Genomic DNA, 26,655 nt, shown 5'->3' on the forward strand with positions numbered 1-26,655 from the left:
ACTGGGAAAGCAGCTAAAAGAAAGAGAACATAGGTCAAACAACACGATTAGAAAGGAAGGTGAGCAAGATTTACCATTATTTTACTGCACAGGGACACTGTGTCCACCCTGAATGCACCCCTCAGGCAATGGGAATATAAAGTTTTTTACTGTAGCAATTCAATGACTAGTTTTTTGTTGAAAGGCATATCTATTGCACCCAAACTCCTGTCATTCACAGTGGCTTACCCAATAAATTTCTGGATCAGTGAGTTAGACAGATAAATAAAATAAGAAAAACTAGAAAAAGAAGAAATGGAATGTTTTCTACCTACCTACACCTGTCCCTCTGGGCACCATTCATTTTTCCCCCACAAAGAAAGAAAATGCTTCTTTAAAATAATCAACTGAATTAAGTCAGCCAGTGGTATTTTTAAAATTCGGACCTCTGCTGAGAGCATCACTGTTCCATTTTGCCACACACCATTTCCATTTCTCAGCAGCACTCTCTCCCTCGCTCTTGGCCTTGGCACAGTTACACTGGGCTTTCTTTTTCTTTCTAAAACAGTCTACACTCTCAGGCATCCATGGTGGCTGCAGAATAATGGCCTGCAGATGCCCCATGGTCTAATTCTCAGAACATTGTGAGTATATTTCTCCCCATGGCAAAAAAGGACTTTGCAGATATAATTAAGATAAACGACCTTGAGATGGGCAGATTATCATAGGTTTTTCAGGGTGGTCCAACCTAATCACATGAGTCCAGAAAACCAAACAAACGGCAGTGCGAGAAGCACTCTGTCCACCGTTACTATCTTTGAAGATGAAGGAGGGGGCTACAAGGAAAGGAATGCAGATGGCCTTTCCTGGCTGGAAAAGGCACAAAAATTGATTGTCCCCTAAAGCCTCCAGAAAGAAATGCACTCTGCCAACACCTTGATTTTAGCCCAATGAGACCCATGTCAGACTTTTGATCTACAGTTATAAATTTGTATTGTTTAATCTACCAAGTTTGTGGTAGTTTGTTATAGCAAATATAGTTCCATATGTATTCCCCTCTACCTAGAACATTCTCTCCTACCTCTACTACATGGTAAATGTTTCATTCCTTTCTATTCCTCAAATATCATCTTCTCCATGAAGACTTTCCAAGGACATCCTCTTGTAAGGTTCTTTGATGGGTTACTCCATCCTCTTTGCTTCCAAATCTTCAAATATTCACCTCAAGTGGGTATATTGTGATTATTATTATAAACAGAACTCCATCATCTCCTTATACTGTGTATCTTTAATAGCAAAGACCATGTGTTCTCATCTAAGTTCAGGGTCTAACACATAGCAGGCAGTCCCTGATATCTGAACGAACAAATGGATGAAAGGATGTTTATAACACTTCTAGTTACAGACTGGAATTCTAAAAGAAGTCAAGGCAAACATGAATGAAATCAGGCTATAAACATGTAAAATCATTTGTAAAATATCAAAATAGGATCCGAATACTCATTTTTCTAGGTTTACAATATTCCATGAATCACTGCTATGCTACAGTATCATTTAGGAAAGAAAAAGATTGAGTGTTTAATGATCTCATAAGAATTATCTGCTAAGTTTGTTAACTATTAGGTAGGAACAGAAAAGTCTTCTTTTCTTTGGTGAGACCTGAACACCCCACTCCCTGTCCCAGTCTTAAGTGACAGATTTTGGGGTTCTTGGTGCCCTTTAACTATCTAAAGATAGGGCTGTGGTTCTCCAACTTTGCAGGCAGCAGGATCCACCAGAGGGCCTGGTAAAACACAGCTGCCAGGGGGTCTACCCTCAGAGTGTCTGATGCAGCAGGTCTGGAGCAGGACCATGAAGTTTTGTAGGTTGTTTTGTTTTGTTTTGAGATGGAATCTCGCTCTGTCGCCCAGGCTGGAGCGCAGTGGCACAATCTCGGCTCACTGCAAGCTCCGCCTCGTGGGTTCAAGTGATCCTCCTGCCTCAGCCTCCCGAGTAGCTGGAACTACAGGCACGTGCCACCACGCCCAGCTAATTTTTTTTGTATTTTTGGTAGAGACAGGGTTTCACTGTGTTAGCCAGGATGGTCTCGATCTCCTGACCTTGTGATCTGCCCACCTTGGCCTCCCAAAATGCTGGGATTACAGGCATGAGCCACCACGCCCAGCCTCAAGTTGTATTTCTAACAAGTTCCAGTGTTACAGAACATGCTGGTTAGAGAACACACTTTGAAAACCAATGTTCTAGGTCATAGATCACCCTGGATCTCTGGTTCTCTGGACAACCAGTCTGAGACCTCACTTCTGAGTCCAGGCACTGGCTGGGTGAGGTAGGATTAGGTAAATACTAATTTCCTTCCTCCTTTCCCTGACCACCCAGACCTACTTCTGATGGAACCAGACCCTCATTTAGCTTCAGGTTTCCCAATGCTTATTCTTTTCCATTGACAATGGCAACACCTCTCCCTTGCGACTGAACCCCAGAGCTTGATGATTAAAACAGATCGGCCACAGCATGTGGGCCTGGGAAGCACAGGGCTGCCAGACAAGTATGGAAAATTCAACAGATTTGAGGGCAGATCTGACAAGATTGCATTACAAGCGGTCATCTGTGTCCCGAGTACTTCAGGCTTAACTCAAACCAAAAAAACAAAAACATTAACTTCTTTACCAGAAGTAAAACATTGTTTCTAGGCAAGTGGGAAAGCAGCAAAAAGAATGAGGACACAGGTGAAACAATATGGTTAACATTTCCAAAATATACCTAAAATTCTCTTCCAACTCTGCATGGCTTGGTAGTGTTATTTACATCTGGAAACAAAGCGACAAAGCCACTTTTCCTCATTTTCCACCATTTAGCTTGATCGTGCTCTTTCAGACTTAGAGATGTCCCAGACTCCTGCCCCCACAACACATCCCACACCCAAACAATCTACTCCTTTCTCCCCTCCCCAAAAGTGAAAACTCAGTGAGATAAAGCAGAGGTTCTGGAGAAAGAACGAGAAATCCCATCCAGAAGACTACAGTGGGTCAAGCTGAGTCTCCACAGAATGACCATCTGCAGAATGAGCAGGGAGAAAGCATCAGATTCTCTCTGAGAACTACAGATACCCACTTATGGGTAGGAGTCCCCAGGATGAATGGATAAATCTCTTTTATGGCTCTGATGGACATCCAAGTACTTCATGACTGTGTCCATAGGGTTACCCCACCCCACCGCCCTGGACCACTGACATTTGGGACCTAAACAAAAGGGAGCTGGTCACCAAAGCAAAAATATTCCAAATTTCACCGCATTCCAGAGTGCAACAGATTATTTTTCAAAACTGCCTGCTATTTATTACTAGCTACCCAGCGCTGTCCTAGACAACTCCTTCAAGTTAAATCTGAAATGGGCTTTGCTGCTTTAAGGCCTCCGAGAGCTGAATATAATATATGCAGCTGCATTTCAGCCCTGTTCTCCATGAAACAAGAAATGTGAAATTTTGCTGCTGATTCCCAATAGTCCTAAATTCATAAAAATGAACTTTTGCAGTCATTTGAATAATATTTTTAAATGTATTCAACATTACATTCAAATCCCCTCCCAGGACTGTGTTTTCATTCCAGCCCAGCCGCCACAGACCTCCATACTCGGCAGAATTTTCACCCGTGCATAAATACAAGCGCATCTACCCTGGTGAAATTTCACGTACACAGGGAGATTATTTTTAGTTATGGAACCCAGTCAAAACTTTGTATAAAGCAAAATCAACCACGAGCAAAATTGGTAGACAAAATGATGATGTTCTTATTTTTTCATCTATTTTTATATTCTTTGTAGACATTTCTAGACATGAGTCAAGAGAAGCAAATGCCTTAACAAAGGGAATTTTGATGATAATGGTGACATCACTAGCCAAGTTATTCCTTGACTTTTTCGTTAAATATAAAATTCATATGTAGATAAGATCACATCTACCTATATGTTTCACTTTTCAAAAATGTCAAAGTTAGCTGGGCATAGTGGCTCACGCCTGTAATCCCAACACTTTGAAAGGCTGAGGTGGGAGGATCACTTGAGGGCAGGAGAGGCTGAGAGGGGAAGATCCCTTGAGCCCAGGAGTTCAAGGTTACAGTGAGCTATGATTGCACCACTGCACTCGAGCCTGTGTGGCAGAGCAAGCTGCTGTCTCAAAAACAAACAACAAAAGTCAGAGTAGAGGTAGTCTGCCTTTCTGAGAAAAGGAAAAATAAAGCTTTCATCAGATAAATAGTCAAGCAAAAATTATTGAACACCCACCAGAATGGAAGCCCCCTAAGGACTGAGACTTGGTCTTTGTTGTTCACTATCATAGCCTCAGCACCTACCACAATGACGGGCATGTGGTAAGTGCTCAGTAAATCCCGTGCTCACATGCTCCAGGGTGTGGCTACCTCATCAACATGCTAGACCATATCAGTCAGTTATTGCCACAACAATGCTGTGTGTCACACAACCACAGAATCTCAGTCTAACACAACAACAAACATTTATTTCTTGCTCACAGATCTGTTGTTTGGCTAAAATTTAGCTGATCCAGTTTGGCTGAGCTGGATTCAGATAGGCTCTACATGTCTGTCATCCTCTTTGAACCAACAGCATTTGAAACATTATCTTCTCCTAGAGAAAAAGAGGAGTACAAGGGGCCAAGCCAATCCACAAACTCTTATAAAGTCTCTGTTTTCATGTCAGATAATATCCCACTGGCCAAAGCAAGTCACATGACCAAGCCTAGCATGTGTCTCCTCCCACAGAGGTAGAGTCAGAGAGGGTGCAAATATCTCCCCATAGGCTAGCATTTCTAAAACTTGAATAAGGTACTTTCCTTTTAAAGAAAAAAAAATCCTCAAGGACCACCAGGGTTGACCAGTTATTTTTATTATAACTCACTTAAATATATAGAAATACAAAATGATTTATATGCTTGTAGTCTCATACCACTATAAAATAAATGCACAAATTAAACCCAAAACTGCAAAGCCAATAAAACTCAAAATAACATTAGTGCCATGTAAAGGATTGTGTTGTTTTGCTGAAACTAAGTTGCTGCTTTCGATTTGAATATGGTGCTGACTGCAATGGCCCAGATTCCCTTGCATTCATCATGCTTGAGCTGCCACGTGCCACATAAAGACCCCATTTCCCGAACATTTTTCTCTCTTCTAAAAACAGCACTCTGTGATATCATTTGGCCTATACTTGACGCAGATGCATTATTTTTATATTAAGCCTATTTTTTCTCATTAGACCATGACAATTAATGAATTTCTACTCAGGACCGACCAACGCTTCAGAAAATCCAAATGCACTAAAAATGAATGAGTAGAGGAATAGGTGCTTGTGGTATTAAGTATCATCCAGATGATCTGGAATAAGGAGATAAAGGGACATATTTTTTAAGATCATTATTTAAATGAAACTTCAAATTTTTCCATCTGTTGCCTCCATGCTGTTCTCATGGTTTCTTCCAGTCACCGTTGCCAACATGTCCACTACAGCCCCAAGCAATGCTCTAAAAGCTCAAAACTACTCTTGAAAGCCTGTCTCAAAGGAAATAGACCAGAAAGATTAGGAAGAGGGAGGCCTGAGAAAGAAAACATCGTTTCACAGTCAGGGTGGACAGCTGCCAGCTTCTGCCTTCCCAGCATTCACACCTGACTTCCTTTAGTGACCTAAGGGGACGGGCAGAATGACCCAGCCAACTTGCTCTTCCAGGAATTTGAATCGCCAGGGAAAAACTTCAGGATGGAAAACAGCTCCTGATTCATCCTGAGGTGAGTCCTGAAAAGACTATCCCTTAGTTTCCCAGGATTTAGAACCCCAGAATTGCCCCCACTTCCTTTTGAGACCAGGTTCATGTACAATTCATGCTTTTCCCTCCATCCTGGGAACTGCTCCATGGCCTATAGCGGATTCCTTTTTGGCTTCAGTAGCCAGAGTTGGTTTCTGTGCCCCAACTGATAAATATTCCAGCATGAATTTCTAAACATAAACAACCTCAAACAAGGCAATGATTACACGAACAAATGCAACTGTGTTTGCCTGTAGGTTCCCAAAACAGAAGTGATCTCATCCCCAAATGCTGTTTATGCTGTATATTCAGCTGTCACTGCCCTAGAGTTAACCCTTCCTCATCTATCCTGCAGCCCCAGAAATCTGGGAATATCTACACCAAGAGGAGAGAGTACTAGCAACACCCACTCCCCAACACTGCCAGGGCTCAGCAGAAGGGTCACTGGATGCTTGTATGAGTCAGGTATATGTTTCTTTAACCCAGCCCCATGTCCCTGAAACAGATGCCACCAGGGCAAGGCAGGCCGAGGCAGAATGAATGGATGGCTCCTCACACCTCCACAGCACCACTGGGCCCAGGTCCACCAAATACAAATAATACCTGCTGAATCACTTTCAGTTCTTTCGTTCTTTGTATGAACATCATTCACTCCCTTTCTCAGACACTTGTTGAGCCCTTTCTACTTCTACAAGTGATGCAGGTCCAAAACAAACAGCATTCCACAGACAGAGAGCTCCTTGGGGATAGCAGCTAAAGCTTATTAACCTCTGAAACCTCAGGGTCAAGTGCAGTGTCTACGGGTAGTAGCTGCTCCATGAACCTGGTGGTCTAATGATATGAAATGTACAAAAATTACATACCACACAGGAATGAAAACTTTCTTCACACCGTGTTTGAGCCAGTGTGCAAAGTCGAGGGTTGTCAGCGGGAAGCGCCCTAGAAGCTGTGCTTTATTCTTTGGCGCTTTACTCTTCCCTAAGTGTCTCCCCATCCACTCATGCCCTCGCTCATTCAACTAGGATTTATGGGAACCTCAGCCTTGCTTCTCTGACATGTCTTCAGTGGAGTCTAGCCTACAATGGAGTACCAGATTTGACAATTCTTCTTACCTCGGCATAAAAAAAAAAAAAATCAAGAAACCTCAGGCAATGGACGCTACAGCACAGGAGGAACCAAAAAGCTAAAAAGCAGCAGGGGCTTTGAGGGCTGAAGCGGGAGTGGAGAAAGAAGAAAGAAACAGTTGGAGAGATGTTCTCCAGGCTTGAAATAGAAATGCTGAGCGGCTGCAACAGATTTCGATCTGCTAATCTGAAAAGTCACATTACTTCTTGGTCCTGATGTGAATCAGTGAGGTTTTTTTTTTTTTTTTTTTTTTTCATATCCGCCCATATATTTCCACTGCTGCACACGCAGGCGCCACCACCCAAGGAAGCTGCTTTGCAGCTTGCCTGTTACCTCAGGGCAGTGTGACAGCGGGCAGAGCGTGGATGTGAACAACTCCAGGCACTCAGCCTTCTGTCCGAGCTACCAACAGATCCCCAGGAATGCTTGCTACAAACCTTTGGGAGGTTATTCCTCTGTGACTGATTGCTTACAAACGAAACAGAGGCCTTTAGTACATTGCGGCGAGAGACACAAAGGTCAGGGCATTGAGGCTGCACATGTTTGGAATTCAGCTTTCTTTGTTCTCTACCACCTGCATCCTCCATCCAATGTCATCCCAATTTCAAACTCCCCAGGGCTACAGGAGTTTGCTATTGGAGGCACTAATATCATAAATATCACAGCTATGCTGCCTCAAAAGTAAAATTTTAGTGTGGGCAAGGTGGTGTGCACCTGTAATCCCAGCACTTTGGGAGGCTGGGAGGATCGCTTGAGGCCAGGAGTTCAAGACCAGCCTGGGCAACACAGCGAGACCCTGTCTCCACAATAAACATTAAAATAAGGTAATAAACAAATAAATTTCTTGCACATTTCCATACCACATTTCCAAGGAGACAGGAGTGGGTTGTGGGTTTCTTGACAATTTTTATAACTATATATGATTTTATAACTATATATGGCTCTCAATTATTCATGAGAAGACAAATAAGTAAGCCTTTAGAAAACCCTTAGGATTTTTTCAGCTATTAGTTTTACCCTACTGGACCCAACTCGCAGCACTAACAAGTAGTAAAATGAGCCATTTCTTCATTCCCCACTTCCCTGAAGGTGAGGCCAATAAATACTGAAATGAGGAAAAGGCAGGCAGGCCGGGGAAGCCTGGAAGGAAATGTCACAGGTCATGTGCTCCACAAATGTCACAATAACTTTGAACTAGAAATAACTTTTGTCCCCAAGAGAGCCACTCCCTCCTCACTCAGCCTTCCTGAAATATATTTTACATTCTGGTTCTCATTTCCTAGGATCTCATTCATTTGCTACCAGGATCAGCATACGCTTTTTACCCAACGTAAGACAATGTTTGTATCTCTAATACCATCTTGCAGTTATTCAAGCATTTGCTCAGCAATTTTAGAATCTTATTGCATTACTTGCAGTCGGCACTCACTGTGTGAGTGGCATGATGCGCGGCCCAGACAATACACAAAGAACAAGATGACTGAGGCGTAGCCTGGGAGGCAGTCATTCATGACACAAATAGCTATTTAGTGACCATTTTGACATAGCTTTAAAAGAACACAACTTGTGAAATCCATTTCCTTTCAAGACTTGGCCTTAGAGAAGAGAGGGAAAACCCGCAGCAAGGCAGGTGTGTGCCCACCGGTTAACGTCCCTTGGGGCATGTCTGAATAGGAAGCTTCCACCTAATTCTTTCTTGTACTCTGGGAAAGCAGCATGAGCTCTGCACCAAAATGCACAAATTTATGTTAAATAAAAATATTGGGGAAAACGCTTCAACCAAAGCACAACATTTCAGAAAGAGAGTGCTCACAGCCCCAACTCATGAATGAGGCGGTTGGCCTGACATTGTCCTTGATGTCATCCTTCCATAGCTCTCGTCACCTTCTAGCCTCCTCTAAGCTCTACCCATCTCCAATTGCCTCTGGACCCCTACCTCCCAGCTCATTTCTACTAATTCTAACAGAGGTATTGGGTGAAAATGGCCTGGTCAGAATTGTTTGCATTTTAAAGGAAGAGTGCAGAAGACCAAAATAAATCTTTCAGATTCTAAAAATGGAAATGATAAAATTATCTCCTTGACCCATCAAACCACCTCCAATAGAGTCCCCCAAACCACTGCCCATTCCTAACCCATGGAGAGAAATGGGTCCACTTCTCATATGTGCAAACCCTGAGTCTGTGTCTTATTTCTACGTGCGCTCATTTCCAGCATGCTGGCCTCTGAAGCACCCCTGAGGTGACAGGGAAACACGTGAAGCCATTTTAAAATAACAACTGAACCCAAAGTGGCAGGCTGTGTCAAGATATCAAACTCAGATCAGGTATCATTGAAAAAATGTTACTCAAATGCTTAACCTTGCTGTTGTTGTTTACTCGTCCTTCAGCTGTATACTTTTAAAGTGATACAGAATCAGTTTTGTCCCAAACACACACACACTCACACACACACGAGCGCGCGCGACTGTCCTTATATGACCTTGACATAATTTTAACAAGGACTTTCCAGGAAGAGAATCTAGTAAAGCACCACTAGGCATTATCTTTCTGAATCATCATAACTGCCTCTCGCTACCATAAAAAACTGGTAATTGTTGAAGAATGGGAGAACATAAGCCAGATTCAGAAAGTTAAATATATACCTGTGAGGCAGCCTAAGCAGTACCATTTAGACCCTCTGGAACGTGCAGCCCCAGAGTCCATTCCAGATATTACTGCAGTAACACACCTCACTATCCTGCAGCAGGAAGCAGGCACCCCACAAAACGGGGAGCAGGTAGAGAATAAAGAACTAAACCAAATCACATCTAGCAAACAGACTTCCCCTGTCGTATTCTCCCAGGCTCTGTTTTTCCTGCCCTTCTCTCTTTCCTGGTCTAATACAATTATTTTCCATCTGGCTTCACAATGCCAGAACCCTTTTTCTCACAGGCTCCCCCTTTGCTCTGTTCCATTGAATTGCATTTCCATTTCCAGTCCTCCAGTTCTATCAGTCTGGGTCTACACAAGCGGCTTTATCTTCCAATGTTTCACCCACAGACATACATGAGAACTAGCTTTGCAACCTACCACCACCCAAAGCCCAAAATATTTAAAGGAGAATGAGAGAGAGAGAATACTTCGTGTACCTACACGCAGGAATACACCACAGTAGAAGCATATCAGGCATCAAGAGGCTGGGCACAGACTGACAGGCACCTGACCAGGAGTGATCAGGAAGATCTCGCGCTCCCCCACTTAACCCTCCTGTGGCTGCCCAGTGCACCTGGAAAAAACTCCCCCTCCCTCCATGGCCGACTCTGAGTGTCCTGGCCTTTACCTCCATCTCAGGCCTCATTCACAGCATCCACTATTTCTCCTCCATGCTCAAGCCACTCCGGCCTCTCTCCTGTTTCTTGCGTAGGCCACGCTCTATCCCATCTCACGGCCTCTGCGCTGCTGTTTTCTCTGCCTGGAATGTTCTTTTCTCTGTTCTTCACAAGGCTTGATTTGCTATTGTCTCAGGTGTCAGCCTAGAAATCACCTTCTAATCCCCAGAAAGGCCACCTTTGGCTACCCAGTTTAAAGTTGCCTCCCTACCCCTGCCCACACCCTCTAGATTCCACCACTCTGTTGATTTGCTCCATTCTAGCTCTTACTTCTGAAATAATCTAGCTTTTTAAAACACATTTCTGTCTTGAGCACTGCAATATTTCTTCGTTTTTTTTCTCTCTTAGGGTCCCACTTGAGGAATAACACAGTCATATTTAAATGTCTAGCCCATAGTATCTGCTCAATAAATATTTGCACAACAGGATACTTAATTTAAAAATTAACTTGTGTTTCTTTTTTTTTTTTAATTTCTCTCTCCCCTGTTCCATGAAAGTAGCCAACCTGACTTCTCTTGGAAAAACCTTGTTTCTCAAGCCCCAAGTGATGTTGCTAGCAAGGTATTTTCCTTCCCGACTTTTTTCCTAAAGTCTGAGCTCATTGAAAATATTAGCCAAGTGCTCTTAAAGACAACAGGGATATGGGCAAAAATTAGCTGACATCAGCAAAATAGAAGGGTTGTGGCAGAGATAGGTGGGCAAGCACCAAAGAGCCATAGTCCCCCCAACGGTGTCGAGTTGTTGCCAGGAACTGGCTGCTCAGCTAGGGCCCTTTCCCAGCTCACTTTGCAGCACCTACATGAGGCCACGTGATTAGTTTTCACCAATGGAAAGTGAGAGGAAGTGATGTGTGTCTCTGCCTGGCCAAAGACTTCATTCTCCGTATTCTTCTTTCCTCCTTCCACATGGTGGAGGTGAAGAACCGTGAAGCCCTGGAGGATGGTAGCTTCACAAGATGCAAGCAGCCTGGATCCCTGAGTCAGTGCCTGGAGGGAAGCTGTTCAATCAGAATATGTACATTTAACACTGCTTGAGGGAAGATAAACATTTATTATGTTAAGCTCTGAGGTTCACGGGTTGTTTGTTTCAACAGTTGTCCACCAGGATTAGTGCCAGCAAGATGGGGCTGGAAGATACAATGAGAGGGGTAGAATCTGACCACTACTTGGTGACAACGTCTTGAGGCCATGGCAAGGGGCAAGTGTGGTACAATGAGGACGTCTGGACCCTCGGCCCAGGTCTGGGTCCCTCTTTTCACCTGTGTTCCACATACCTCAATTCTGGTGCAACCCTGATATGGAAAGGGGCCTCAAGAATGGCTAAGATCCCATTTTTGGACTGAAATTTATACCTGCTAGATTAGTTAAATAAATGAGTAAATAAATAAATAGAAATTAATAATGCCACAATCCAAAACACTTGAAGGCAAAAAAACATGCAAAATACTCATAACCAAAAAAAGTATAAAATCAATAAAATTCAGTTAATCACCAGACATACAATGCCACAATGAGAATTTGCTGATTGAAACTAGTATGTGGATGTCTTTTAAACACCTCTGACTCTATTCCCAACATACACTATTCAATTTTTTTAATGAATATTTATTGAGCACTTACTACATGCCAGGTGCTTTTCTGCATGTTTGAGATACATCAATGTGTAAAGCTGACAAAAGTATCTCCCCTCATGGAGCTTATGCTCATACAATAGTAATACACACACACACACACACACACACACACACACACACACACAGAGACACAGTGTTTAGAATAAACTGAGTTGAATTCCCTAACCTACAGAACTGATAAGATGATAAGACTTGGGCAAATCAGTAGTGACTTTCTAATAGTATATAAAAATAACCCATATCATCTTCTAATTATTAGGTAAAAGCTCTAATTGCCAAACGAAATGCTCTATTTTTTATTAAATATACAAGAAGCCAAACAGGATCCTTACAATAAATAAAAAAATTTAAAAATCTGACATAGAGAATATAACATATTGTTATTAGGTAAAACAAAAATAAAACATATAAAGGAAAGCATATTTTGAGGACATTTTGATGGGAAACAGCAACCAATTGAAAAATATGTATTATAAAATGTTGGATAAGAAATTCAGTTCTGGCCAGGCACAGTGGCTGACACCTATAATCCCAGTACTTTGGGAGGCTGAGACAGGCAGATTACTTGAGGATAGGCATTCAAGACTAGCCTAGGCAACATGACAAAACCCTGTTTCTACTAAAAATACAAAAATTAGCTGGGCCTGGTGGTGGGCACCTGTAATACCAGCTACTTGGAAGGCTGAGGCAGGAGAATCACTTGAACCTGGGAGGCAGAGGTTGCAGTGAGCCGATATTGTGCCACTGAACTCCAGCCTGGGTGACAGAGCGAGACTGTGTCTCCAAAAAAAAAAAAAAAGACATTCAGTTCTGGGAGAAGGCTGGGACTTCAGTTTCAGTTCAGAAAAATACCAAGACTACAACCACTCAAAAAGTGCACTGAAAAAAAAAAGAAAAAAAAAAACCTTTCCAGGAGGCCCAAGATCATGACCATTCCCAAGAGAAGAAGGGGAATTTGAGTTAGACCAGAAGAGCTCTGGAGTTAGCACACCAACTCCCAAATTAAGAATGAATCTCACTAAGGACAGAAGTGCTTTGGTCCAGGCTCGAAATAAACAACTTCTATTTATTTGTCCTACCTATTCTCACTTTGTATCTACGCCCACCAAAGAAACTCTCTTCTCTCTTCCTTCTTTTCTTTCTAGGCAATCTCATTCACTCAGGTGGTTACAATTATGATCCATCACCTCTTAAACACCCCACCTCCACAATCCTGAACACCAAGCCCATATTTCCAGATGTCTAGTTGACCTCTCCACTTGAATGTCTCACAGGAACACACATTCACTGTATCCTAAACGAGGGTTGTCATCTTCCCCAACAAGCCTATACTTCCTTTAGTGTCTCCTGTCTCCGCTAATGGCTCCACTGTCCACCCAGAAACTTCAAAGCAACCTTAACACTTCCTCATTCATTCTCCACTTGCGTACAATCAGTTCCCAACTCAAGCAACTCTTCCTCTAAAATGCTTTTAATATCTAGATACTTCCCATCGTCTCCAAGGCCAACACCTATCCTATAGAGGCCAAACTGCTCCACTCCAATCCCACCTCAGGTTCCCCATGCTCCCAGGACAGAGTCCAAAATCCAAAATCATTTACCTAGGCCTACATTGTCCTGCCCTCCTCCAGCTTCATCATGGTCTGTCCAGCCTTCTTCTGGTTCCTGGAAGGTGCCCATTTCCTTTCCATCCTAGGCTTCGGCTAAGCAGCCTCTGCTGTGCTGGTTGCTCTGCCCCAGCCATTCCCCCATCCAGCCCCTCCTCCTCAGGCCTCAGCTCCCCTGCCCTCTCAACACACATCAGATAAAGTCCCTATACCACATTTCCACTGCACACTGCACTTTTCCTTTCTGGCACGTATCATAATAACTATAATTAAATAATTCATTGTGCACAGTTGACCCTTGAACAGCCCGGGTTTGAACTGTGCAGGTCCACTTAATTGTGGATTTTTTTCAACCCATCGTGGATGGAAAATACAGTATTCATGGGATGAGAGACTTTTTGCATTCACGAGTTCCACAGAGCTGACTTTGGGGACCTGAGTATGAGCCAATTTGGCATCCACAGGGGTCCTGGAACCAATCCCCTGCTTGTACCGAAAAACAACCATAATTAGTTGTTTCTTTTGTTTTCCCTACCAGATATGTTTCAAAGGAAGAGACTGTATCTGTCCTGATCCCTGTTGGACCCATGGTAGGAGCTTGATAGGTGACTGTAGAATGAATGGACATACAGCCTCCTGATCACTGCCTCCCTAGCATCCCCTCCTCTCTCACCCTCAGTTTGGCTCAGCCCAACTCCTGTGATGGCAGCAGTCCAACCCCAGCAATCCCCTAGTACTAAACTGAAACAGATCCTTCATGAATCTTTTCCAAATTAACCCAGATTCACTCACCACCTCCACATTCCCAGATCATGAGTTTCCTCCTTCTTTTGGATGTTCATCTCCCAAAAGAGTGGTTTTTGTTTGTTTGTTTTCTTTCCTTTTCTTTTCTTTTTTGAGACGGAATCTCGATCTGTCACTCAGGGTGGAGTGCAATGGCCCGATCTTGGCTCACTGCAAGCTCCACCTCCCAGGTTCACGCCATTGTACTGCCTCAGCCTCCTGAGTAGCTGGGACTACAGGCACCTGCTACCATGCCCAGCTAATTATTTGTAGTTTTTAGTAGAGATGGGGCTTCACCATGTTAGCCAAAGTGGTCTCTATCTCCTGACCTCATGATCCACCTGGCTTGGCCTCCCAAAGTGCTGGGATTACAGACATGAGCCACCGCACCCGGCCCCAAAAGAGTATTTTTATACCTAATCCATGTACGTGAAGTTAGTGTTGGGATAAGATGAACCTCCTAACAATAATGTCTGGTAACCACATGGTATTGTATACATTTTAATACGTCCCCCACACCCTTTAGCTTATTACCCATAAAGCATACTTAGCAAAGTGCTTAAGTGGTTTGTTCAAGATAGTAAATGGTATGAAAAATCTGCCAGTAATTTATCCATTACATCCATTCTGTGAACTCTCAACAAAGCCTTCTGAATACATGAAATTCCCCTTCTTCCCTTGGGAATGGTCTCCTGTGGACATGATCCATGATCTTGGGCCTCCCGGAAAGGTTGGTTTGTTTTTCTGTGTACTTTTTCAGTGGTTACAGAGTTCCGGTATTGAACATTCAAAACTGAAGACTCAGCCTTTCTCAAAACTGAATTTCTTATCTTTTTATAGCAAAGATTTTTCAATTGGTTGCTGTTTCCCATAGAAATTTCCTCAAAATATGCTTTCCTTTATATATTTTATTTTTGTTTTGCTTGTCTAACAATAGCAACAAGTTATATTCTCTCATGTGATCAGAACATGCTACCTCCCATTTTCCTGAATCCCCCGAAGGAACACTAAGACAGATCCTATGGCCCAGACCCAAGTCCTAACCCATAAGCAACTACATCGTGGTTTTAAGTAATTGACCAAGTAGCCTCCACCGTCTTGAAATGATAGCCTCAGTTTACCTGAGTTAGAAAATCTTTTTTTTTTTTTTTTACTGGATAAGTGATTTTTCAACCTTAGGAACATTTAAAGAATGAAATACTGAGATGATGAAATAGCTCAAGTTTACACTTCTGTGTTAAATTTAATACGTTTTGTAATATTTGAGACACTTTGCATGTATTTGGTATTTAGCTGTTTATAAAGTTTAAGAACATCTGACATTTAAAAGTCTGACAGATTTTCTTTGTAATTTCAATTTAAAATGTATGATGGCTTTAGACTTAAAAGTCTGAACATGAATATGCATCTAATACAAAATTTACTTATTTAACAAACAACTAGTAAGTACATTCCTTGTACCTAGAAACGGAAAAAAGCTAGAGCGTTTTGAGACTGAAAGTACAGCATGTTAAGGGAGTTTGTGTACTGGTGTCATGGTCTGAATTGTGTCCTCTTTCCCTTCCTCCAGCCCTCTCCCAGTAAGTACCCTCTACCCTACCATCAGCCGTGGGAAAGACGGCTGCTTCTTTCTATTACTATGCCTATGTGACTTCAGCATTTCCTTTTAGCTCTTTCAGATTTCCAACACCTGGGGAACCATTTCCCTGTATGAAATCTCTGGTATTAGAAATACCTAGTGTGGTTTTGGGTTTTCCAACTGAATCCTAACTAATTTAGTCTACAATTCTCCTGAAGATACAAATATACAGAAAGTCAAAAACAGAAGCAAGTCAAGACTTACAATAAACCACACCATGGCCTGGGCAATGATTTCTTGGATATGATCCTAAGAGCACAGGCAACAGAAACAAAAATAGACAAATGGGATTTCATCAAACTAAAAAGCTTCTACGCAGCAAAGAAAACAATTAAGAGTAAAGAGATAACCTACAGAATGGAAGAGAATATTCACAAACCCTGTATCTGATAAGGAGCTAATATCCAAAATATATAAGAAACTCAAACAACTCAAAAGCAGGAAAACAACCCATTTAGAAATGGGAAAGGACGTGAATAGACATTTCTCAAAAGAAGACATACAAACGTTCATTGCAGCACTATTCACAATAACCAAGATATGGCAACACCCTAAGAGTTCATCAGTAGACAAATGAATACAGAAAATGTGATCTATATACACAGTAGAACACTGTTCAGCCTTAAAAAATATGACAATTCTGTCATTTGCAGCAACATAAATGAACCCGGAAGACAGCACGCTAAGTGAAATAAGCCAGGCACAGAAAGACATATACAGAATAATCTCATTTACATGTGGAATCTAAAAACGTTAAACTCATAGAAGTAGAGTAGAATGGTGGTTACCAGAGGCTGGGTGAGGGGAGTGGAGGATGGGAGAATGGGGAGATGTTGTTCGAAGGGTGCAAAGTTTCATTTAGACAGAAGGAATAAGTCTTAGGGATCAATTGCACAGCATGGCTAGTATAGTTAATGATAATGTATCATACATTTAAACATTGCTACAAGAGACTTTAAATGTTCTCATCATAATAAAATGATAAATATGTGAGGTGATGGATATGTTCATTAGTTATATTTAATTTTGCACAATGCAAACATGTATCATATTATATCCCATTATATAAAACATCACATTAGAGCCCATAAATATAAATAATTATTATTTGTCAATTAAAAATAAAATAAAATTTTTAAAGATGCACAACAAATAGTGTTGACAATGGAGCAGGTAAACAAATACTCTCAATTTGATGATGATGAGAATATAAATTAATTTAGATTTTCTGCAAGAAAGCTTTGTAATATGAATCAAAAAATAAAATTCACAATTTGAGTCCTAGAATTCCACTCCTAGGAGTTATCCTAAGGAACTAATCAGACAAATGCTCAATATTTATGAACAAGGATATCGATTGCAATATTGCTTATAATAGTAGGAAAAAACCCTAAACAAAAATATCTATTAACAAAGAACTGGTTATTTTATGGGCATGTGCGTGCACACACACACAGAAATCCTAAGTAGCTGTTAAATTAAAATAATGTAGTTCTGTATTTCTTGACATGGACATATACCCATAACATAGATTGTTAAATGACAAAAGCAGGTTTCCAAACAGGATATATAATATTTTTTTAAATTTGGAAAGTAATTGTAATTAGGGCAGGTATGGTGGCTCATGCCTATAATCCCAGTACTTCGGGAGGCAGAGACAGGCAGATCACTTGAGGCCAGGAGTTCAAGATAAGCCTGGGCAACATGGCAAAACCCCATCTCTACTAAAATTACAAAAATTAGCCAGATGTGGTGGCACATGCCTGTAATTCCAGCTACTCAGGAGACTGAGGCACCAGAATTGCTTGAACCCAGGAGGCCGAGGCTACAGTGAGCCAATATGGCACCACTGCACTCCAGCCTGGGTGACAGAGCAAGACTCCGTGTCAAAAAAAAAAAAAAGTAATTGTAATTATTTCATAACAGTAATTATTTCATAACAATTACAATTATTTTATAACAAATGATTATAACTATTTCTGAATGGTAGGAATTCAGGTGATTGGGGCAAAAGAAGCATTCCATTAATAATAGTCACAAAATTACTTCTAGAACACTGTTTTAATGTCAACATGTAAATGTTTAAAAGAGCGACATATATAAAATATTTGAAAAATTCAAATATTTGAAAAAAGTTATCACTCTGCATTTATATTATTTAATCCAAATTTACAAGAGTATTCATTTTTGATTTTCTCTTTTCTATTATTTTCTGTCACTTTCACTTTTTTCAAGATGATCCATATTTATTCAACAGCAAAAACATAGTTAGCTCATTCATGGGGACCACTCTCTGGAAAAACCAGAGAACAATCCCTGTGGTCATGGAGTCAAAACTGCCTTAAATACTTTACAAATTCACTGTTTAAATGTCTAACAGCATATCTACAGCTCGCAAAGAAACAAACAATGGAATTACCGCCTTAGAAAACAACTCATCATGCATCTTTCAGCCATGTGGACAATGAAATCTATAAAAGAGAAATAACTACTGCAACCAAATGCAAAAATAGGTATCAATGTCCAATCAATTATTTTCCTCCTGCCTTGGGAGTCATCTCAGCTCATGGGCAGCCAGTTCACAATCCCATGTATCTTCAAAACTGGCAAGAATGGCTGCTTACTGGGAAAAGACCACCACCCACTCACACAGGCCCTCATCCTCACCCCTTAATACGACTTCACTCACAAACTCCTAGTGTGTAGCAGAAATCTAAAAATAACATTGCTTGTTGGAATTTAAAGACTCAAAGCTGAAAATTTCCCAGGCTTCACTCCAGCAATATTGAAAATGCAGATTTTTTTTTTCTACACCAACAGAAGCTTGGGGAATTGGGACCAAAGGCAGTGAGGTTCAGGGATCCATCTGCTCTGTGCTATCCTGGGGAGAAGCAGTTACTGCTATTTTGGAATTCTCAAAATGCTTAGTAAGAGTCTTATGAAAGAACGCAATGAACACGAACATAACATCAGTGTAGGATCCAGGAACCAGGAACCACAAACCAAACAGAATGACCTGGGAGAGTCTTGAACATGCCTGTGGCAATCCTTGCAAATAAAAATGTATCAATTCATAAAAATGGTTTTTAATCAATCTCCTTTTTCTTGGTAGTGGTTCACTGATCATATAGAATAGCAAATTACAGCTTTAATTTCATTGTTTTCCCCTTCATCATTTACATAACCAACCAAAATTCTCTTAGCCTTTTCTACGTTTAAAGCACTATGCTAGGGTTTTGCCTCAAAGCATCTTGCCTCAGGCAGCTTACAGGGGAGAAAAATGTATATAAGTTGTGCAAGAAGGTTTAAAAAATGAAATAAAAGGCATAAATATTGGAAAGGAAGAAGTAAACCTTTATTAGCAGGTTACATAATTGTATATCTAGCAAATCCAAAGAAATTGATCTATAAACAACTACAAGAATATATGAAGTAAGGAGAGAAACAAAATAGAGTTAGTATACCATAACAAATTGTAGTTTTATATATTAGCAATCAGCAATCAGAAAATGAAATTTTAAAACCATACCATTTACAATGGCATAAAAAATCAAATACATAGGAATACATTTAACAGAAGATATGCAAGACCTCTACATTGAAAACATTGCTGAGATAATGAAAGAAGACCTACATAAATGGCAAGATATACAATATACACAGATGAAGATATCAATTCTCACAAACTGACCTATAGATTCAACAAAGTCCCAGTCAAAACCCCAGCAGGTATTGTTTTGTAGAAATTGACAAGCTTATTCTGAAAATTATGTGTAAATTTAAAGGATCTAAAATAGCCAAGACAACTCTGAAAAAAGAAAGATAAAGTTGGAGGACTTCAACGGCCAGACTTTAAGACTTACCAAAAAACTTACCATAAAAAATAGTCGTTAAGACAACGGGCAAAAAACTTGAATAGGCACTTTATAAAAGCAGACATCCAAATGGACATTAACCATATGAAAAGGTGCTCAACATTGTTATCCATCATGGAATTAAAACAACATGCCTCATTAAAATCACAATGAAATATCACTACACATACCATAGAATGAAAAAGATGTATATATCAAATGATGGTGAGGATATAGACCAACTCTGGGTTCAAGAGATTCTCCTATCTCAGCCTACCAAAGTGCTGGGATTACAGGCAGGAGCCACCATGCCTGGCCAGCATCTTTATTCATTATTGTGAAAACCTGGAAACAACCCAAGTATCCATCAACAGGAGAAGGTATGAAAAAAAATCGTTATATATTCATACAATGGAATTCTACACAGTAATAAAAAAGAGCAAGCTACTGATACATGCAATCGCATAGATGAAGCTCAGAAGCATTGTGTTGAGAAAAAGTAGCCAGATACAAAATAGTATATATTGTATGATGCCATCTATTTGACTTCAAGGACATGAAAAAGTAACCTATGATAGAAATCAAAACAGTCATTACCTTTGGTACCTGGCAGTGGTTATCACCTGGGAAGGGGCATGAGAGAACTCTCTGGAGTGATGAAAATGTTCTGTATTTTGATGTGAGTGGTTGTTGCACAGGAATATACGTATGTAAAAATTCATCAAGCTGTACAAATAAGATTTTTTTTTTACTCTATGTAAATGATATCTCAATATAAAAGAAAGTTCTGAAATAAGCAGATGGTAGGAAGAAAAGCGTTCCAGAGAAGATGTGCATGTAAAGGGTTATCAGAAGGGTGAATTTCCAGCTGGGGTGTCCCTAAAGGATGGGAGGGGCAGCACTCAGCAAGAGAATCACATTTAAAATGACCCTTGAAAGAGGGGAAAGATTCGGCTCTAGGGAGAAAGGGAAATTAAATCAGATTTGTCAAGAGAAATGTATCAGGTTTAACCACATGAAATTTCTAATAGTCAACCATTTTTCAGCCTTCCAAAAATGACAGTATCATCTGGCTCAGTTTAACATGAAGACAACAACAGGATTTGTGAAGGGCAGCTCTTCGGGCACGCCTCTGCTTAGGGAAAAGAAGAAAGGCCAAAGAAAGAGCAGACAGAGAGAAAAAAGCAAAATAATAATAATAATAATAATAATAATAATAATACATTTAATAGGCTTTATGCACTTTGGGAAATGTAGTGCCTTAATTAAAAATCATCTAATGAAAAACTCTTGCCCAAGGAGCTGACAATTTACATAAGCTACACAAAGCCAAAATACTTACAAAAAGTGTTCAGCATCACAATCATCAGAGAAATAAGCATTAACCATGGGACACCATTCAAAAGATTTTTCTAAATAATTGTACATTTTTCTAGCAAGGGTTAGAAAAACACTCTCACACATTTTTTTCATAAGTGTAAATTCATACAGACTTTCTGGAGAACAACTTATCTGTATGTATAAAATTCTTAACATTTTCTATATCTTGTGACTCAGTAATTTCACTTCTAGGAATTTATCATATATATAATAAAAAGTACACATAAATATGGATGTAGAAAGATATTTACCATAACTTTATTTATAATATAAAAGATATTTAAATAACCTAAATGTCCAATAATAGGGAAATTTAGAATATTGTAAAGGTTTCTTTTTTATTTATTTATTTAATTTTTTTTTTTTTTTTTTTTTTTGAGACAGAGTCTTGCTCTGTCACCCAGAGCTGGAGTGCAGTGGTGTGCTCTCAGCTCACTGCAAGCTCCGCCTCCTGGGTTCATGCCATTCTCCTGCCTCAGTCCCCTGGTAGCTGGGACTACAGGCGCCCGCCACCATGCCTGGCTAATTTTTTGTATTTTTAGTAGAGATGGCGTGTTAGCCAGGATGGTCTCGATCTCCTGTCCTGGTGATCTGCCCGCCTCACCCTCCCAAAGTGCTGGGATTACAGGCGTGAGCCACTACGCCCAGCCAAAGTTATTTTTTAAATCACCCTTTTATAGCTGGGCATGGTGGCACATGCCCGTAGTCCCCAGCTACTCAGGTGGCTGAGGAAGGAGAATTGCTTGAACCCGGGAGGCGGAGGTTGCAGTGAGCCGAGATCGTGTCACTGCACTGCAGCCTGGGCAACAAAGTGAGACCCTGACTCAAAAAAATAAAATAAAATATCACCCTTTTATGAGAATATTTCATGACATATAATTATATAAAAGAAAGCTCACAATAAATCTCATCTTTAAAATGACATTTGGAAGTTGTCCTGTTTTTGATGAGGATAGAGAGATAGAGAGATATATCTATATAGCTATATATAGATGTAAAGATTATCAGAAAGAAATTATATGAAATGGCAGAATTACAGTAAAAATATTTTATGCTTTTTTTTAACAATAGCATGGATTACCTAAAATTATAAAACAAAACAAAATATATATTATTTCTAAAGCTATTTGTCTCAAATTGTCAAGTGGCATACAAAGCAGTCCACAGGGTGTCATATGTGCTGCTGGCACATCTCCTGAAAGGAGTGTACAAAGATGGGTTTGCCTTAAAGCTACAGGAGCTTAAGCTTCAGGACTCTTTCTCAGGGCACATAAGCCCCTTCTAAAGCCCTAGGGAGGGTCCTAATGCTGTACCTTCATAGCCATTTTTAAAAAGTTTTGCATTAATAAGATATTTCAACAGCGACTGGTTGAACAGCGACTGGTCTCTTATGTTGAAATAAGGTATTTCAACAGCGACTGGTTCAACAGCAACTGGTCTCTTTTCACCACAAGTTCTCCTTCGTTTTTACATAAGGTAGCCAGAGTTGCACTAGATGTTTTGGGAATCTGGCAGTTGAGTTGGAATACCTCGAGTTACAGGTTTTGCAGGACATCATTAATGAGTTTTGTGATCATTTCTACGTGTAGTTAAGTGGTTGTTGTCTGTCCCATGGTAGATAGGACTTTCAGGAACGTTCCTACCATCCATTGTGCTGATTCATACAGTGTCATTACTGAAGGCACAAGGCGAGAGGACATGAACAAGTCCCCAGGTGTCTAGCACTGAAGTGTGGGGGCGGCGAAGGAGAAACAAGGTTTGAAATGTACAGAGCCAAAAGCTAGTCTACGGGGAAAAAACACCCAATCATCAGATGCGGAACAGAAGGTCCAGCTTTCATCAACATCTGCTTTCATTTTTTCAGGATTCGATGGGACCAGTGGTACCAAGGCAGAGGGTTGGTTAAGCTATTGGGTGGACTAAGAGGGAGGAAATGGCATCAGAAGTACAGTCTGGTATCTGTGGGTTGCTTCTCTAATATTGATCCACCTCTCTGGGCAAATTCCCATTCTCATCTGTAAAGTTCTCCCTGTCTTTATCTCCGAAGTTCTTGACATTGGTGTGACAGCTGATTCTGAACCCCTAGGAGACTGACCTAGCTTCCTGTTTGTCATATTCTCTTCGAGATCTTCATTCTTGTGCCCCAACCTAGACTGATGACCTGTATACTTTTTCACTGGTTTTTGAGTCTCAGAAATTAGGTTTCTGGTCATCAACCCTGACTGCACTTGATCAGCAGCTCTCATGTCGGTTCCACAGGAAATCTTCCGCCTCTTCCTGTGGGCATATTTACTTCCACACAATATTACTACTGATGTGTATGCAGGTTTACACCTACTTGCTTCTGTAAAGAACTTGAAGATGCTTGCAAAATATATGCGATAAACTAGAACAATGGTTTTTTAATCAATTTGGGGTATATCAATTATGATTCCATTCAGTTGTGGCTTTTTAATCTATTTTGGGTGGGGCCATTACGATTCCATTCAGCTGGGACCTTTGTCATACTGCTCCGTCATTTCTTCTCATGTATGGCTTCTTTTCCATAAGGTGATAATGTGGCTGCTACACCTCAATGCGTCACAGCTGCATCCCAGGCAAAAGGAAGGAGGAAGGGGAAGAGACAGCATCACAGACTTCTGCTTACTTTATATTGGTTAGAACTGTGTGCCCTGGCCAATTAGCTGTAAGACACTCTGAGAAACTGAATATTTAATGGGGCCTGTTGCTCTGAAAAAACTCAGATTTCTCTTGGTAAGAAAGAAGGAGAACATATAACAAGTAGACAACTCATTGTAAGTGCCACACCAAGAAAAATCCAAACCTCATAGATGTTACCAAAAGGAAATTTTTCCTAATGTGTCCACGAATATTTATGGAAACATAAATATAAAACTATAGGATTACATTTACGTGATACTATAGGATTAAAGTAATGTAACAGGAGGTTCAGCTCTCATTGAAATTTGCTCTCATTTTCTCAGGACTTGATGGGACAATAGTGGTACCAAGGCAGAGGGTTGTCTAATACTATAATATTATACAATGTGTGTTTGTATAATACTGTAGAATTATGTAGGTCTGCTAAAATTAGAATAACCTGGATAATTATTTATTGCATCTCTTGGGGTTTTTTTTCTCCTTTATAGTTCTCCCTTCTGAGGTTCCTTCTTATTTAAATCAATAAAAGAATCTTAATAATAAACTTAAGAGGCATTGGCAAGATGAATCAAGACTCATGAAAATGTTTCCACCTAGGCCAGGCGTGGTGGCTCACGCCTGTAATCTCAGCACTTTGGGAGGCTGAGGCAGGTGGATCACGAGGTCAGGAGTTCAATACCAACCTGGCCAAGATGGTGAACCTTTGTCTCTACTAAAAATACAAAAAAATTAGCCAAGTGTGGGTCAAGCACCTGTAATCCCAGCTACTCAGGAGGCTGAGGCAGAGAATTGCTTGAACCTGAGAGGCGGAGGTTGTAGTGAGCCGAGATCCCGCCATTGCACTCTAGCCTGGGTGACAGAGTGAGATTCTGTCTCAAAAAAAAACAAAAAACAAAAAACTGGAAACAAAGTAAATGTCCCCAAAGAGAATATCAAATAAATTATGGTCATTCTAATCTATGAAATAGTATGCAAAAAATAAAACTACTATGAAATACTATAAAGGACCATACAACTTGTGTATGCTATAATTAAAATTCTAAAAATACATATAAATAGTATAAAGACCAAAAAGGAATAAAAAAAGAAAACGTGTTTATTAAGAAAATGTGTTATGAAGATATTCCCTCTTTCTTTTCTCAACTTTTGAAATGTTTTAAAAATGTTTGTAAAACAGTCTGCTAAGAGAACACAGGTGACTTACTGTTAGTAACCAAGTCAAGCTAATGAGTGACCACACAGAGGCTTGCAGAAAATCAGTCTCACTCTCCCTGGGCAGATGCTGAACCTCCTGCCTGTACCGGTTATAACAGAAAGTCTCCCTAAAAATGAAGCCAAGAGGTTGGGAACATAGAAATGGAATAAGATTTTAGCAGCTACATACAATTTGCCACATCTCAAGGCCATTAAACTCAATAATCAGAGTGAAAAAGGTCAACTCTATTATCCACAGTTTATATGTGAGAAATAGAAGCTCAAAATGACTCCCCAGAGAGACTGCATCCTCTCACAGCAAGGAGGATCTAGGGAACCAACACAAAATAATACGTATATTCACCTAAGAGGCTTCTAGATTGAATAAATCCTCTCTAGTTGCATCTTTAAGCATGTACCTCAAATGCTGGTGAACAGGTAACTGTAATTACCCAAATAATTACAGGTAGCTGTAATTACATAATTAATTACAGGTAGCTGTAATTACATAATTAATTACAGGTAAGTATAATTACCTAAAGCAAATAGCATGCCTTCCTTCTCAAATGACACACACTTGAAGTTGTTTTTCTAATGGCGATGGTAGACTTGTACAATTGCCTACATTTGTGACCCTGCTGTCCCTGTGGCCCACCCATGACTCACACCTGCACAGTGACCTGTTGCCTGGGATGGAGAATTCCGCCTGACGCCAGAGTGAAGCAATGCTATACTATCTTCCCCGTTCATGTTCCTTCCCTTACAGTTCCTTCCTGAAATCATGTAGTCTCTCTTCATCAACAGCTAGTCACATAACTCCCCAAATTAAGTAATGTTCTCTATTCCTTCCCTGTCTCTACTTTGCGGTGGGGGGAATTGCTAATATGAGCCTCCTGGGATGCCTTAGCACTACTTGGGTGAAAGGTTCATTCCAACAAAACTTGTATCACGTTGAAAGGATCATTTCCCCACTGCCTGGAGAAGAATTGACTGTGATGATCACCCCATCCTATGGTTTCTCCACAGGGTTCAAAATACAGAGGCCGCATTGTGTCCATGGACGGGAGCATGGAAAGAAATCTTTAAAAGCTGGACCAAGAAAGGAAAGAAGGCAGAAAAGTAGGAAGAAATCCTGATACTGGTAGTACCAAATGCCTCTGAAATTGTTTGGAAAGTAAAAGTTAAGAGGAAACTAACAAAAAGTCTGTAAAAATGAGATAAATTAAAAGAAAGATATGATAAAAAGAGAGAGAGAAATAATATCTCTTAACAGTCTGTCAGCAAAATTTAAATTACACTTTAGGCAAGTGTTAGAATGCCTGCCTGGCCTATCCCTTCCCCTTCTCATGAAATCTGGACCTGCCCACAAACTTAGTAGACAGCAGGCCTCGTACCCCCATTCCCTTTAGCTACTACTGATTGGGTCAAGGACAGAGAGCAGACTGGAAGGAGCCCTACACCTTGGTGGGCCAGATATCAGTTGAATTCACTGTCTCTGGAATTTGACCTCCTACCTGACTGGCTGCTGCTCTTCAGTTCTCTTTGGTGGCTTTCCTCCTTGTCTCCACCTCTAGATATTGGGGTACCCCAGGGATTAGCCCCAGGCCTCCTCTGCTCTATACA

General features: G+C 40.6%; 1 protein-coding gene across 1 annotated transcript in view; it reads right to left on the reverse strand.

The window, feature by feature from the left end:
* The window catches only part of NCALD (neurocalcin delta), a 453,797-nt gene that overhangs the window by 379,398 nt on the left and 47,744 nt on the right, over window positions 1-26,655 (reverse strand). The window lies entirely within an intron of this gene.

The sequence above is a fragment of the Chlorocebus sabaeus genome, chromosome 8 (assembly GCF_047675955.1).
Source record: "Chlorocebus sabaeus isolate Y175 chromosome 8, mChlSab1.0.hap1, whole genome shotgun sequence".
NCBI lineage: Eukaryota > Metazoa > Chordata > Mammalia > Primates > Cercopithecidae > Chlorocebus > Chlorocebus sabaeus.